Here is a 15,925-nt window from a genome sequence, read left to right as displayed (position 1 = left end):
AGAATTGTGACTATAATCAGCAATCACAGTAAACACTGTCACAAGACACCAGCTACTATCTGAAGACACAGAGTATATATACAACATAGTACATAGCTTAATTCATCTACATGTGTATTTTTCAAAATCTGAAAATATGTAGATAGATAGATGATATATATGTTTGTGTATATGTGTGTATACATATGTATATACACACACACACACACACCACGAGGAAAAGAGGCTATCTATGACATGGAATTATTTTTTCTTCTTTTATCTTTATCTGTATTTTCTAACGTTTCTAAAGGGAACTCATAGGAATATGAATAACTTCAATTCTCACAAAAATAAAATACTTAGTGTAAGGGGGATCACGCTGCAGAAGTGACAATAGAACATAGGTATATTACCTCTGTCTACTTGCCCCATCCAATCTGTGTGGCTCAGATGGTAAAGAATCTGCCTGCAATGCAGGAGACCCAGGTTTGATCCCTGGGAAGATCCCCTAGAGAAGGAAATGGCAACTCACTGCAGTATTCTTGCCTGGAGAATTCCATGGACAGACTCGGGCAGCAGCCCATGGGGTCGCAGAGTTGGACACGACTGAGCGACTAACACTACACTACTAGTTGCCCCATAATGGGCTGCACAAAGCTGTCAGACACATGCATCCTGGACAGCATGCTATGGATTATCTTGCTAAGCAAAATTTTCAAATCGATCATCCATATAAAAGTTGATTAAAGGGCTCATTCATTATACTGAATTCAAGGTCACTTATCCCTGTGCAACTGTAAAAACAATGCAAATAAAATACAGAGTCTGCATTGTTCTCATCATTCATATCAGCCCAAGCTAATTAAAAATAGATTTTTTTCCCCATTGTTTTATACTCAGAAAAATTAAGCTTCTTGTTTGTTCTCTCTATACTACCAAGAAATAGCATGTATATGAAGGTGCCAACCTTAAAATATGATGCATTTAAATCTTGGAAACTGGAACTACATTTAGTTTTTCATTTTTTCCATCTTTACTGTTATTGTTCAATGCCAACATGTTCTTTGGAGTGTACATAGAATAAAAGATCACATTCATTTCCAATAACTTACAGAAGAGTGTGAATCTCAATGAACTTCTGCAAAGGGCATGGTGGAAGAGAAATACTTTAGAGTGAATTAGTATGAAAAAAAAATCGCAGAACATGGAAACTTCTGTTTGACAGTTTTTGACTGAAAAATTATAAGGTATCCATGTTATTTCTCAAGGTATTCATTTTCTTCAAATTAGACACTGGCTCAAATATTCTTTTTAAATAGCATTGCTTGGAGGTATGCTTTTTCTGGGAGGGGCGGGGAGCGGAGAGGAACACATTAAAGTGTAGTCTGGCATTATCACTGGTTAATGGTCTATTAGCTTTATACTCCAGAAGTTAATGAAAAGGATTTTTGAAAACTTTCAAACCAACTTGGTGAGTGAGGAGGTGGGAGGGTAGGTGGAGGATGGGCAGGATAAATGATGCATACTGCTTCTGATATTATTTAGCAGATTTTCCCAAAGAAATTATTTTAGCTCATTCTTAGCTTTCAAGTCATTATTTGGAAAATATATTCTGTCTTGGAATGAAACACAGAATTTCAGAATAATATATAACTCCTTCTGTTAGAGCAAAATATCTTGGTTTCTGTACATATCACATATCTATGAAAACTGGTATTTCTTTTAGGCCACTAAGTGTAAGAGATCTTGCCTGGAGTCACTGTGCCAGACAGAATTTTGGCCCCACAGCCTTTGCTCACTGAATATTGACTATGTAATTTGCATTGTTATATAATTATATGGCAGATGTAATTAAGGTAACTAATCAGTTGACTAATCAGATAGACTACTGATCATTTGGGGCTTCCCTTGTAGTTCAGTCAGTAAAAGAATCTGCCTGCAGTGCAGGAGACCCAGGTTCGATCCCTGGGTTGGGAAGATCCCTTGGAGAAGGAAACGGCAACCCACTCCAGTATTCTTGTCTGGAAAATCTCATGGACAGACAAGCCTGGTGGGCTGCAATCCATGGGGTCGCAAAGAGGACATGACTGAGCGACTGACACTTACTGATCATTTAAAGTAAAGAGATTATCCTGAAGTATTCAGTGAGCCTAACCTAATCAAATAAGACTTTGAAAGTAGAAATATTTCTCTGCCTGGTAGCAGATGAAGTCATCAAAGTTTCAAAGGATGAGAAAAACTTGATATGCCACTTTTTATTTGAAGATGAAAGGAGTAACTTATTAAGTAAATAAGAATTTCAATTCTATAATAGCAAGAAACTGAATTCAGCCAACAACTTTAATGAGTTTGAAGTGGAACTTTCCCCAGAACTCCCAGATAAGAGCCCAAACTAGCCAACTTCTGGATTTTAGTCTTGTGAGGCTCTAAGTAGAAGGCCACACTTTACTTAAACTCCCAATCCACACGACTGAGAAAATAAGTGGGTGTTACTCTAAACTGCCAAGTTTAGAGTAGTCTGTTACAGCATCAATAGAAAATGGACACAGTGGGGCTTCTTGAGTGATTCAGTGGTAAAGAATCCACCTGCCAATGCAGGAGACATGGGTTTGATCTCTGATCCAGGAAAGATCCCACTTGCCGCAGAGTAACTAAATCCAAGCACCTTAACTATTGAATTTGTTCTCTAGAGACTGGGAGCCACAACTACTGAAGCCCAGAGACTAGCCCCTACTCGCCACAATTAGAGAAAAGCCCAAACTGCAGCAAAGACCAAGCATAGCTAAAAATAAATAAACAAATGCAATTTTTAAAAAAAGAAAATGGACATGGTCACACAGTGAACAAAGGCTCTTAGATATCACATCACACTGCTAACCACCCTCCCCAGTAGGTGGACTGGTACACAGCACCACTCCCGTCACCGCCCCTGGGTGCCTCTCTCACCCAGGGCCACATTCCCTCTCATGTGATCAAGGGCATCATTGCAGCAAACAGCTCAGGGAGGCCCACGGTGTCTCACACACAAGATCCAAACCCACACTGATGATACTCCACTTCACTGCCTTCCGCACCACGGCAGCCTCAGGACCCTGGATATTGAACCAGAGAGTCTTTAAGGGGTTCCATTGCAGCTGGCAGAGTGTTCTAGGCTCTTCCCCTAACCTCCATATTGAGCGATGTAGCTTCTCCAGGATTAGACAATATTTCAGTCTGTATAAAATAGCAGAAAGCATATGCTGCCAAGGTTCAAATCTGGAGTTCATCCTCTGCATGACTTGGGCAAGTTACTATGTGTTCCCTCTGTAAAAGGGAGGTTAAAAAGGCTCCACCTCAAAGATCTGTGGGGAGCATTAAATGATCTAGTCATTAGATGCTTAGTGTAGTACCTGAAAAGCAATAAATGCATGATTACATTATCTCTGTTTTTTCACTTCTTATCACCCATCATTAGGAATATTATGGCACTCCCTCTTTTCCTACTATTCAATTAATTTACCCAGTGAAAACTCACATTCCCTTATTACCTTAGAATGTTTTTCACATGTTCTTTGGTTCAGTGATACCCAAACTTGCTGGATATTAAGAAACACCTAAAGTACTTGCTAAAAGTACAAATTCACAGGCTCTGTCTCTGTAATTTCTGTTGTAGGAAGTCAGGAAAGCTCCAGAAATCAGCCATTTTTATCAAGGGCCTCAGATGACTCCTATGAAATGTTCTGGTTAAGGACTAGGATCTACGTAATCATGGCCGTTTTCAGCCACTGATTCTGGTTGTAGGAGCCCGGGGTGGGGGATTGGGAGCAGGGCATGTGCCAGGATATCCCAAAAGGCCAAGACCCTTCTAGTGTCACCATGCACACTGTCACCGGATGCCAAGATCTTGTCAGGAAAAAATGCAGGCACCCCCCGCAACCCCCAGCTAACGTACAGTCTGCAACAGCAAATTCATACATAGGCCCGGCCCTTAAGAAAGTGTTCCTACCACCCCAGTTTCTGTCATTCAAAGTAGCTGGTTAAACAAGCCACTGTATAGCACAGACAATGCTTCTCAAAACTCTGTAATAACCTGAATGGGAAAAGAATTTGAAAAAGAATAGATACATGGATATGTACAGCTGAATCACTTTGTCGTGTGCCTGACACTAACACAACATGGTTAATCAGCTATGCTCCAAAATAAAATAAAAGTTTTTGAAAAGTGACTAGTTAACGCTAACATTATTTGGGGAAGGGGTGAAATGAAAGCTGCTATGCCCGGCTATGCTAGAGTATGAAGCACCAAAGCACTGGCCGTGCTCACAGCACCCGGCACAAACGCTCAAGAAATGGCTGCTGGCTTAGATACACCCTGACCCACGTGTGCAGCTGAATGAGTGACAGGCCAGGGGTGCAGCCTGCCCTGCCTGCCATGGGTTTTCTTGGCTACGTGAGTTCACACCCATCTTCAAAACACTCTACACCCTACAAGAGTGTAGACCCCAAGGGTCACAGATAAAAATGGATTTATGTGAAATTAATTAAACTCAAGCCCTGGCAAGGTCATATACTTTCAAAAACTCTGCAAAAGAGAAGATATTTTTGTACTGTTTTCTTTCTGAAGGATCCCAAAACTCTATAAGCTTCAGGCTCCATCATAACTCTTCAAAGAGAGGTTTAGAACTGCTACGAGGACAGGAAAATAAGATGCTTCAGACAGCCATGCCCTCCTTGCAGCCTGCAGGTCCCAACACCAACAGCTTATGCTCCGAGCAAGTGAACAAACTGTGGCCCCAGCCTTGGGCACAGCTGATTCCTCGTCTCTATGCCCGGCCAGCAGTGCAGAGCTCTTACTCTTGCCTGATCCCAGAAGCTGCAAGGAGCCAAGGAAGCCCTCCACTGGCCCTGCCACTCAAATTCCTTTAAAAAAAAAAATTATGTTGACAATTATTAAAGTCCTTATTGAATTTGTTATAATATTGCTTCTGTTTTTTTTTTTTTTTGACCCCAAGGCATGTGGGATCTTAGCTTCCCAACCAGGGATCCAACCCGTACCCCCTGCATTGGAAGGTGAAGTCTTAACTACTGGACCACCAGGGAATTCCCTTAAATCCTTTTTTATTGTCCCAGAGCTTCTGGTGTCCCACCCCTAGCACCTCCCCTACGTGCCAGTTTCATTTTGTCCCCCATCCCCTATTCAATGATCATGCTCTCTAACTGTAACGGCAAGGTGGCAATTAAAAATATGCTGATGCCTTATGCACAAACAGAGCTCTATAAACATTCTGTGATTTAATTTGAAATATTTGCTTTATATAATTTGTAGATTTTAGCTATTGGACTAAGATCACTCACAGAAATAGATTGTAATTTACTGCTGTTTTTCTGGGAGTTTTTTTATTACTGCATAATTAAAACCTACTGTCAGCTAGCACTGGGAGAAAATGTCGGTGTTACACAGTGTGAATTTTAATTGGCTGCACAATTACCATCTCTTCTTTCAGCAAACCTGCATCTCTGCAGTAATGTGTGTGCATAACTCTCAAATCCCATAAGATGCCTATAACCCATAACCTCACAATAAACTTAAGGTCTGATTTTTCCATTTGTCAGCCCTGCTGATGCTTTCACAGTGAAGGACCTCAAACTAAACGGCATGTGGACTTGGGGAAGTTGGCATCAGTGTGAGCAGGTTTGGAGGAAAGTCGGCACAGAACATGGGGTTTTCTGCTCTGGTGGTGTTCCCTGCAGCCATCAGGACTGACGATATTATTACAAAGAGGAAACACGGGCCAGCAACTCTTCACGTGTGCTGCTTCTCACAGCAAAAGACAAGGGGCTCAAGTGGGCAATGAAAGAGGACTTCAGATTCTTAATAGAACTATCCTCTATTCAATAGAGGTTTTTAAACTGAAGTAGAGTTGATTTACAATATCATGTTAGTTTTGGGTTTATAGAAAAGTGACTCAGCTATCTTTCTCAGATTTTTACTGAATATTATTCCTTGCAGCATACAGTGAATCCTTGTTGCTTATCTATTTTATGTAAGTAGCTTGTATCTGCTAATCCCCTACTCCTAATTTATCCCCTACCTCCTCTTCCCTTTTGGTAATCATAAGTTTGTCTTCTGTGTCTGTGAGTCTGGTGCTGTTTTGTCTATAGAGTCATTTATATTATTTTTTTAGATTTCACATGTAAGTGGTATGGTATTTATCTTTGTCTGTCTGACTTGCTTCACTAAGTACAATATTCTCTTGGTCCATCCATGTTGCTGCAAATGGGGATTTTCCATTCTTATTTACAGCTGAGTAATATTCCATTGTGTATATTCACCACATCTATATAGGTTCTTCTGGTCAAAATATACCTACTCTGTGCCAGTTCCTGGGCTTGGCACTGGGGGTGCAGGAATGAATAATACACAGTCTCTGTTCTCAACAAGGGCTTCCCAGGTGGCGCTAGTTGTAAGGAAGCCACCTCCCAATGCCAGAGACATAACAGACATAGGTTCCATCCCTCGGTCGGGAAGATCTGCTGGAGAAGGGCATGGCAACCCACTCCAGTGTTCTTGCCTGGAGAATCCCACAAACAGAGGAGTCTGGCAGGCTACAGTCCATGGGTCACAAAAAGTTGGACACGACTAAAGTGACTTAGCATGCAAGGCTGTTCTCAACAAGTGCAAATTCTAGCAGAGAAAGGAAAACATTCATATAAATAATTACATCACCACAGGTTTTGCTAGAGATATGAGGAACTGTTTGATATAATGAAAAGAACATGGTCTTTGGAATCAGAGAGATTACAGTTCAAATCTCACCTCTGCAATGCATTCAGCTCTATCGCCTTTAGAAAAGTTGCTTCATCAAAGAACAGTGATTTCCTTACAGAAACAGAATGCTACCCCACGCAGGGCCAAGAGGCTCCACTGCTGCTAGGAGGGGGTGTCTGATTAGAGCATTCCCCTCCCTTGTGCTCCCCTTAGAGGACGTGTGGTGGGGAATTTCAGTGACAAAGATGAGAAATGACAGATGTCAGGTACTTGGTACAATGGCTCGCATGTCATAAGGCATTTGATAAATGATAGTTATCACTGTTGACAACTACTGGGAAAACACCATCTCTCCTGTCCTTGGGCTATTTCAATAACCACCAAGCTCCAATCTCCCCTCCCACTGAGTTTCCTTGAAACACCCCAGGAGAGCTCTTTCTGCAAAGCAAAGCTGATCTGTTAAAGATCTGCTTTAAATGTTTAGTATCTCCATCTCCCAATTCTATCTTCTTGGCAGAGTTGGGGGCACTACAGTGCCCCACCACCCTCCCTCGGCTGCTTACAGAGCAACTTCCCTACCACACCCTGCTTCCTCCTGCTCCCTGATTTTGGACATTCTGTTCCCTTCCAGTCCAACCACCTCTGCTTGTTGAAATCCCATTGAGGAGCCACACTCTAGCCATAGTATCCTACAAACTAGTAACAGACTCAAACCTCCACCCAACTGTTCTCTCCACTTTCCTGTTTGTCCCTGTCTAATTCATTCTTCAAAATGCAGCCAGCCTTGTTTGTACCCAGTAATCCCATCATGGCACTCACTTCCTTAAAACCTTCAGTGACTGTGTCCCCATCACAGCTGAGTGAAGTCTGTCCCCGACCACGGCCTGGGAGGCCCTGCCTGATCTGACCCCTCACATTGCCCCCCTTGATCATTGCACTCCAGCCACACTGACCGTCTGCAACTACTCCAACCTCAAGCCTCTCCTGCCTCATGTGAGCACCAGCTCCTGCTTGGAGAATCCTGGGCACCTGTCCTTAACGGGACTCGCACTGACTCCTTCTCCCCTGCTCAGCTCCAGGGCCTCGACCTTCCCATCTCCCCAGACTGGTTCTGTGATTCCCTCTCATCCTACCCTGCTCTTTTCCTTCATAATATAAATTATAATCTGTAATTACTGAACAACCTTCTTTCCCTCTAGATTGTAAATTTCACAAGGATGGAACCTTAGCCCTGAGCAGGACGTCCAGAGCCCCACACCCAGGTCTGTGGAGCAGATGTCTCTATGAAGGTTTCCCAGAGCCCACCAGCCTCCCCCGTCCCCATCCATACGACACACTGCTCCCTGGCATCTTGTTCGTATGTCAGTCTCTCCCTATAAGAATGTGAGCCTCCTGACACCAGGGCTATTCTTCTGTGTCTTCCGGCCGAAGCAAAGCACCACCCACCTACCCTCCCACATCTGGCATAAAGATGAACTCGTGAAGGCGCAATGTTCTGAAACCTGGAGATAAAAAAACGTAAAAATCCCTGCCTTCAGATAACAGTGTGACCAAATGCAAAAAAACAAATAAACTTACTAAATATACTGAAAATGTCTGCAATCATTAAGAGCTCAAAGTGAAGTCACATTGGCACTACATAGCCATAGCCTACCTTCCTCCTGAGAGAAGGTCAGCTCAGTTTTCTACTGTGCAGATGCCTCCCATATCCTGAGAACAGAAGATCTTGTTCAGGGCCTAGAAGAAGAGAAGGAGAAAACAACGTTAGGAGAAGGGAAGGAAAGGATGGTAGGAAAAGAGGCAAGAAGAAGCAACACAGCAAGGTGCAGAATGCTGAGCGCTGACATCAGCCCACGCGGATCACAGCCCGCTTCAGACCTGGCCTCAGGCAGGCCCTTGGCCTCTTTAGTCCTGCATTTCCTCAGCTGAAAGATGAAGGCAGAGTTGCCTCATTAGCTTGACCTGAGAACTAGATCATGGAAAGCATGTCTGGCCTGGATGTGGAAGCACCGAGCCGTCCTTGTCCATAGTTCCCATCCACGTGTATTTGCTCATCCAAGCATTTATTCAGCTCCTACTGTGTGCCCCAAATGGCAAAGGCTACCAGGAGAGCAAAAAGCAAAGATGTTTTCATGGAGCCTACAGTCTCTTCAGGGACATAAATGTTCCAATAACCAAAGATAAACCTGCACCTGTAGTTGGTGCTACAGACGAGATGGTGCTGTGAGCGCCTGTCACCATGGAGCGAGGCTGAGACTCAGGGCAGGCTCTGCGGCCAGCTAGCCTTGGTTTGACTTCTAGCACTACCACTAATCAGGCAGATAACCTTGAGCAAGTCGGTGTACGTACCTTATGTTTTGGTTTGCTTATCTGTAAGACAGGGGTAACAGTAGCATATCTACTACACAGGGTTGTTATGAAGATTAAATAAGTTGAGTTAACATAGATAGGACTGGTGCCTGATAACTACTATATAAGGATTTGCTGTTTCATTATTATCACTTTACCTAATTGGGGTGGTAAAAAAAAAAGAATTCCTAAGAATATCTGAACTGAGGAAAGGTGAATAGTGTTAATGATGAAATGGAGGAGAGAAAACCACAGGCAAGTGTCCACAGGTGGAAATGATAGTAGCAAATCCAAGGAACTAATAACAGGCTATTGGAACTGCAGCTGAGAAACGAAGGCAGATCAGGCTAGGCTTTGTAAGTAGTGGTCAAGAGTTTCATCCTGACCCTATAGGTGATGAGAGAGCAGGCAGACCACTCTAACTTCAGGGTAGAGAAAGTGAAAGTGAAGTCGTGTCCGACTCTTTGGGATCCCATGTACTGTAGCTTACCAGGCTCCTCCGTCCATGGAATTTTCCAGGCAAAAGCACTGGAGTGGGTGGCCATTTAGGGACTAGTGAAGGGACTGAGTGAATGCAGGTCCACCACTGGGAGTTCACTGTAGAGATCTTGAAAGAATTAGGATGTCGTGGGCAAGAAGGATGGTAATACAGATAATAAGACATGGAATGGACTTAGGAGATGTTCTGAAGATAAAACTGAACCAGACTGGGTGAACAGGTCAAAAAGCAGAGAGAGAGATACCCAGCATGGCTCCTAGGTACCTGGCTTACAAAACTGAATGGATGGTGGAGCTATGCACAAGATGGAGAATTGATCCCTACAAGAATAGCATGGATATAACAGAAGTTGGGAGTGCCAGCTAAATAACAATGTGCGTGAGTGATCAGAGGGCAAGGAATCTGAGTGCTCTTCCCTTGGAGAAGTCACCTGACCTAGGTATCTCATACTCCATTCATAGTTCTGCAGACAGGGAGATCATCCAAAGGTCATCTATATTGGGCCATGGGACACAGCAATATGCTAACACTGTACACTTAACCTGCTCTTTCTAACCCAGACCGTCCTCTACCTCAGGCTCCTCCCTGTTGCCTGAGGTCAGCAAGAGGAGAAAGGATAAGGTTCTAAGTAGATGCTCCACTGAAGCAAAGCTCTCCTTGGTATACAAAGAATGCAGGCAAGTTGCCATGGGAACAGTCAATGGATTTTCACATCATTACTATTTCTAGCTACTCTTGCTCAAGCACTTACAGAATGCCAGGCACTTTCTTTACATTGTCACCTTCACACAGCGCTATGGCAACAAGAAGAAGGATTGAGAGAAACTTACTGAGGTTACACAGCCACTGTGTCACAGAGCAGGCATTTGGACCCAAGTTTGGATGACTCTTAGGTCAATCTTCTTTTTTTAACCCTAGTGAATTTCTTTGACTGAGCAACACTTAGACACTGACTCCCATATGCAAAACAGACATTTTCAGGTGGTTAAACACATGTCAGATGAAACCCTTGGCCACACAATAGAACAAAGCTAACTGGCCTCTACAGAGATCAAAACCATGACCTTGTCCTTATTTGATCATTCTGTCAACAAGTGCTTAAGGCAAACAAACTTGCCATCACATGGCTATCAAGCATTTTATTTCCCTTCACATTGTGTAGTTTGCTCATTTATTTAAAGAGCTCAGCCTTTCAAAATAAGCCGCCAATGGAAGAGAGACAAGCGATGCTTCTACAGATTATCAGATGGAAAGACTTTTTAGGATTTGTTAAGGATTTAAAAGATAGGGGGTAAAGGGCTGGAAACCCACTCCAGGACTCTTGCCTGGAAAATCCCATGGACGGAGGAGCCTGGTAGGCTGAGGTCCATGGGGTCGCACAGAGTCGAACACGACTGAGCAACTTCACTTTCACTTTTCACTTTCATGCATTGGAGAAGGAAATGGCAACCCACTTCAGTATTTTTGCCTGGAGAATCCCAGGGACGGGGGAGCCTGGTGGGCTGCCATCTATGGGGTCGCACAGAGTCGGACACTACTGACATGACTTAGCAGCAGCAAAGGGCTGGAAACCTACCTTCAGAGATGAACAGAACCCTGAGATGGACAGGTCCTGGCCCTCCGGAAGAGGTTACCTCTACTGGCCTTGTCACGTGCTCACACTGCCACCTGCTGGACATCACACGCATCTCCACTTCCCCTAAGAGTCCACCTGGAGACCCACACAGCCTACCCTGCAGATTGATTGCTCACACTTGATCGCCTCTTTTTCTGTATTTGACGGTGTCATATGCAAAAGGAATTCTGATTTTCTGGCCCAAAACTCTTTACATCCTGATACAAAAGAAAGGCAAATAGGAATCCACACATGTTCTGTTGGTGGAGGGGAGCCAAGAGTACAAGGGAACATTCTGTGAGGAAGCCAGGGCAGGGGAAGGCAGTGACAGGGAGGCCATGTGGGCTTTTTTGCGAGGGTACCTAGGAGAGACCACTGCACCTGAAAATCCATTTGTCTACTCTTCAGAATCTCAAGGTTCTTTGACCACAGCGCTAACAAAAAAAAATCCCTTTTAAATACAGTGTGATGTATTCTTTCTTGCATATTTTCTTTTCCTTTCAGCACAGCTTGCAGTGCTAAGGGCAGGGTGGGCTTCCAGCTTCAGAACATAGTGCTATTATTTTCCGAGATCACAAGCAGCAGTCTTTCTCTTTAAAAGAATTATAATCTTCCCCTTTCTTTCACTCACAGCATGAAAATAGATTACTGTGCTTGAGCATTTTAAAAATTAAAGGCTTAGATGGCACATGCTGATCAAAAGCTGATCTTCAAATACCTCTTTCCAGCAACTATTACATTTTTTAAGTAGCCTTTTTCATTTTTCTTTGATTTACCTCATGTGGCATTGCATAAATGTAACAGGCTGAAATGCTTCTCTTATTCCAAATTAGGATGTTAAACCCCATTTTCTTTTAATGTTATAAGTTTGGAATACAAAGATGAGTTAGAGAGTTCAGTTCAGTTCAGTCGCTCAGTGGTGTCCAACTCTTTGCGACCCCATGGACTACAGCACGCCAGGCTTCCCTGTCCATCACCAACTCCCAGAGCTTGCTCAAACTCATGTCTACTAAGTCGGTGATGCCATCCAACCATTTCATCTTCTGTCGTCCCCTTCTCCTGCCTTCAATCTTTCCCAGCATCAGGGTCTTTTCTAATGAGTCTTTTCTAATAAATCAGCGGCCAAAGTTTGGGAGTTTCAGCTTCAGCATCAGTCCTTCCAATGAATATTCAGGGCTGATTTCCTTTAGGATGGACTGGTTGGATCTTCTTGCCATCTGAGGGACTCTCAAGAGTCTTCTCCAAGACCACAGTTCAAAAGCATCAATTCTTCGGCACTCAGCTTTCTTTATAGTCCAACTCTCACATCCATACATCCAACTCTTACATCCTTACATCCATAGCTTTGACTAGATGGACCTTTGTTGGCAAAGTAATGTCTCTACCTTTTAATATGCTGTCTAGGTTGGACATAACTTTTCTTCCAAGGAGCAAGCATCTTTTAATTGCAAGGCTGCAGTCACCATCTGCAGTGATTTTGTAACCCAAAAAAATAGTTTGTCACTGTTTCCACTGTTTCCCCATCTATTTGCCATGAAGTGATGGGACCAGATGCCATGATCTTTGTTTTCTGAATGTTGAGCTTTAAGCCAACTTTTTCACTCTCCTCTTTCACTTTCATTAAGAGGCTCTTTAGTTCTTCTTTGCTTTCTGCCATAAGGGTGGTGTCATCTGCATATCTGAGGTTATTGATATTTCTCCTGGCAATCTTGATCCAGCTTGGGCTTCATCCAGTCCAGCATTTCTCATGATGTACTCTGCATATAAGTTAAATAAGCAGGGTGACAATATACAGCCTTGAGGTATTCCTTTTCCTGTTTGGAACCAGTCTGTTGTTCCATGTCCAGTTCTAACTGTTGCTTCCTGACCTGCATACAGGTTTCTCAAGAGGCAGGTCAGGTGGTCTGGTATTCCCATCTCTTTCAGAATTTTCCACAGTTTATTGTGATCCACACACAGTCAAAGGCTTTGGCATAGTCAATAAAGCAGGAATAGATGTTTTTCTGAACTCTCTTGCTTTTTCAATGATCCAGTGGATGTTGGCAATTTGCCCTCTGGTTCCTCTGCCTTTTCTAAATCCAGCTTGAACATCTGAAAGTTCACGGTTCACATTCTTTTGAAGCCTGGCTTGGAGAATTTTGAGCATTACTTTACTAGCATATGAGATGAGTGCAATTGTGCAGTAGTTTGAGCATTCTTTGGCATTGCCTTTCTTTGGGACTGGGATGAAAACTGACCTTTTCCAGTCCTGTGGTCACTGCTGAGTTTTCCATATTTGCTGGCATATTGAGTGCAGCACTTTTACAGCATCATCTCTTAGGATATGAAATAGCTCAACTGGAATTCCATCACCTGCACTAGCTTTGTTCATAGTCATGTTGCCTAAGGCCCACTTGACTTCACATTCCAGGATGTCCAGCTCTAGGTGAGTGATCACACCATCGTGATTATCTGGGTCATGAAGATCTTTTTTGTATAGTTCCTCTATGTATTCTTGCCACCTCTTCTTAATATCTTCTAATTTTGTTAGGTTGATACTATTTCTGTCAGTCAGGGACCTATCTAGTCACATGTCCATCACATGTTTAAGATTCAATGACTCAAATAAATTAGAATCATTCTCTGAATCCACTTTCCAAAGGAAGACACTGAAAGATTCTTGCCTTTCCAGATTTCCATAACCTTTTGATAACAGAAGAGAATATTGAATTTCTCAGTTTTCAGATTGTTTTCATGGTTCACTGAAGTCCACTACTGTCTTATGATTCAACACACAGAATTAAAATCACAGCATCTCCCCAGGTGGTTTCACTTATTCCCATGGCCTCAACTTTTAAGCCCGTGTCTTTAGTTTCCAACACTCACTCTCTCTAACCACCCACTAAATATTTCACCCTGGATGTCCCATGGGCACCTTAAATTCTTTGTGTCTAATCTCAGACTTGGTCATCCCAGACCCATCTCTCAAACCTGCTATTCCTTCATGTAATCATTCTAGGTAATGGCAAAGCTATCCACTCCATTATATAAATCCAAGCCCCAAACGTCTCCTGATACCCTAGCCTTAATATACGATTGCTTTCTAAGTCCTATCACATCTATACCTAATAGAACTATTTACTTTCTTCTCTTCAGCTTTACTGACACCGGCTTTGCACTTGTACTATTGAAACAGCCTTGCAACTATCTACCTTTCACCACGCTTAGTGCTCTCCTTTTCATCCTTCACGCTCAAAAATACAAAAATAACCACATACTTGATACTACAATCACAACACACAAAAGAAAAAGTTGACAAATTGGACTTTATCAAAATTTAAAACTTTTGCCCTGAAAAAGATGCTGTTAAAAGGATGATGAGACAAACTATAGACCAGAAGAAAGTATTCACAGTCACATACTCAACAAAGAACTTGCATCTGGAATATATAAAGAATTCTCAAAACTTAACAATAGGAAAACAAACAATTCAACTCAAAAATGGTCAAAAGATATGCACAGACATTGCACAGAAGAGTGTATACAGATGGAAAATAAACACATGAAAAGGTGTACAACATAAGTCATTAGAAAAATGCAGATTAAGATTATAGTAAGATATCATTATATCTATCAGAATGACTAAAAATAAAAGAACTGTAATAACACCAAATCTAGGGGAGGATGTGAAGAAGTGGGATCACTAGAGAGAATGCCAAATGGTAGAGCCACCCTGGAAAACAGTTTGACATTTCCTTTTAAAACTAACAACAGACTTACACCAACAGACCTCGCAGTTGCACCCTTGGGCACATACAGCAGAGAAATGAATGCTTGTTTTCACCCAGAAATTTAGATACAAATGTCATAGTAGTTTCATTTTCAATAACCAAAAACTACCCAAATGCCCCTCAATAAGTGAATGCTTGAACAAATTGTAGTACAGATAGCCCATGGAATACTGCTGCTAAGTCGCTTCAGTCGTGTCCGACTCTGTGCGACCCCATAGACGGCAGCCCACCAGGCTCCCCCGTCCCTGGGATTCTCCAGGCAAGAACACTGGAGTGGGTTGCCATTTCCTTCTCCAATGCAGGAAAGTGAAAAGTGAAAGTGAAGTCGCTCAGCCATGTCGGACTCTTAGCGACCCCATGGACTGCAGCCCACCAGGCTCCTCCGTCCATGGGATTTTCCAGGCAAGAGTACTGGAGTGGGGTGCCATTGCCTTCTCCACCATGGAATACTACTCAGTATTAAAAAGGAATGAACCTCAACAAAATTATGTTGAATAAAAAAAGTTTTTCACATAAATACTATATATATATATATTTAATATATAATAGATAACTAATAGGAACCTGCTGTATATCCCATGGAACTTCACTCAATACTCTATAATGCCCTGTATGGGGAAGAGCCTAAAAGAGAGTGGATATAAATCTCTGTATAACTGATTCACTTTGCTGTACAGTGGAACACAGGGGCTTCCCATGTGGCACAGTGGTAAAGAATCTGCCTGCCACTGCAGGAGACACAAGAGATGCAGGTTCGGTCTCTGGGTTGGGAAGATTCCTGGAGCAGGAAATGACAACCCAGCCCAGTACTCTCGCCTGGAAATCCATGGACAGAGGAGCCCAGGAGGCTACAGTCTATGGGGCTGCAAAAAGTCGGACATGACTGAGCAACTGAGCCTGCACACACAGAAGCTAACACCATGCTGTAAATCAATTCTACTCCATAAAAAATAATTTTTAAA

The 15,925-nt window shown here is 42.7% G+C and overlaps 1 long non-coding RNA gene across 2 annotated transcripts in view; it reads right to left on the bottom strand.

The window, feature by feature from the left end:
- LOC136162967 (uncharacterized) overlaps nt 1–15,925 on the bottom strand; it is a 453,850-nt gene that overhangs the window by 343,465 nt on the left and 94,460 nt on the right. For both annotated transcript variants that reach the window (XR_010662182.1, XR_010662181.1), the window contains exon 4: nt 8,385–8,467. This is a non-coding gene — a long non-coding RNA (uncharacterized lncRNA). The remainder of the gene's footprint in view (nt 1–8,384; nt 8,468–15,925) is intronic.

This window comes from Muntiacus reevesi, chromosome 3 (assembly GCF_963930625.1).
Source record: "Muntiacus reevesi chromosome 3, mMunRee1.1, whole genome shotgun sequence".
Classification (NCBI taxonomy): domain Eukaryota; kingdom Metazoa; phylum Chordata; class Mammalia; order Artiodactyla; family Cervidae; genus Muntiacus; species Muntiacus reevesi.
This window is presented reverse-complemented; position numbering and strand designations above follow the sequence as displayed.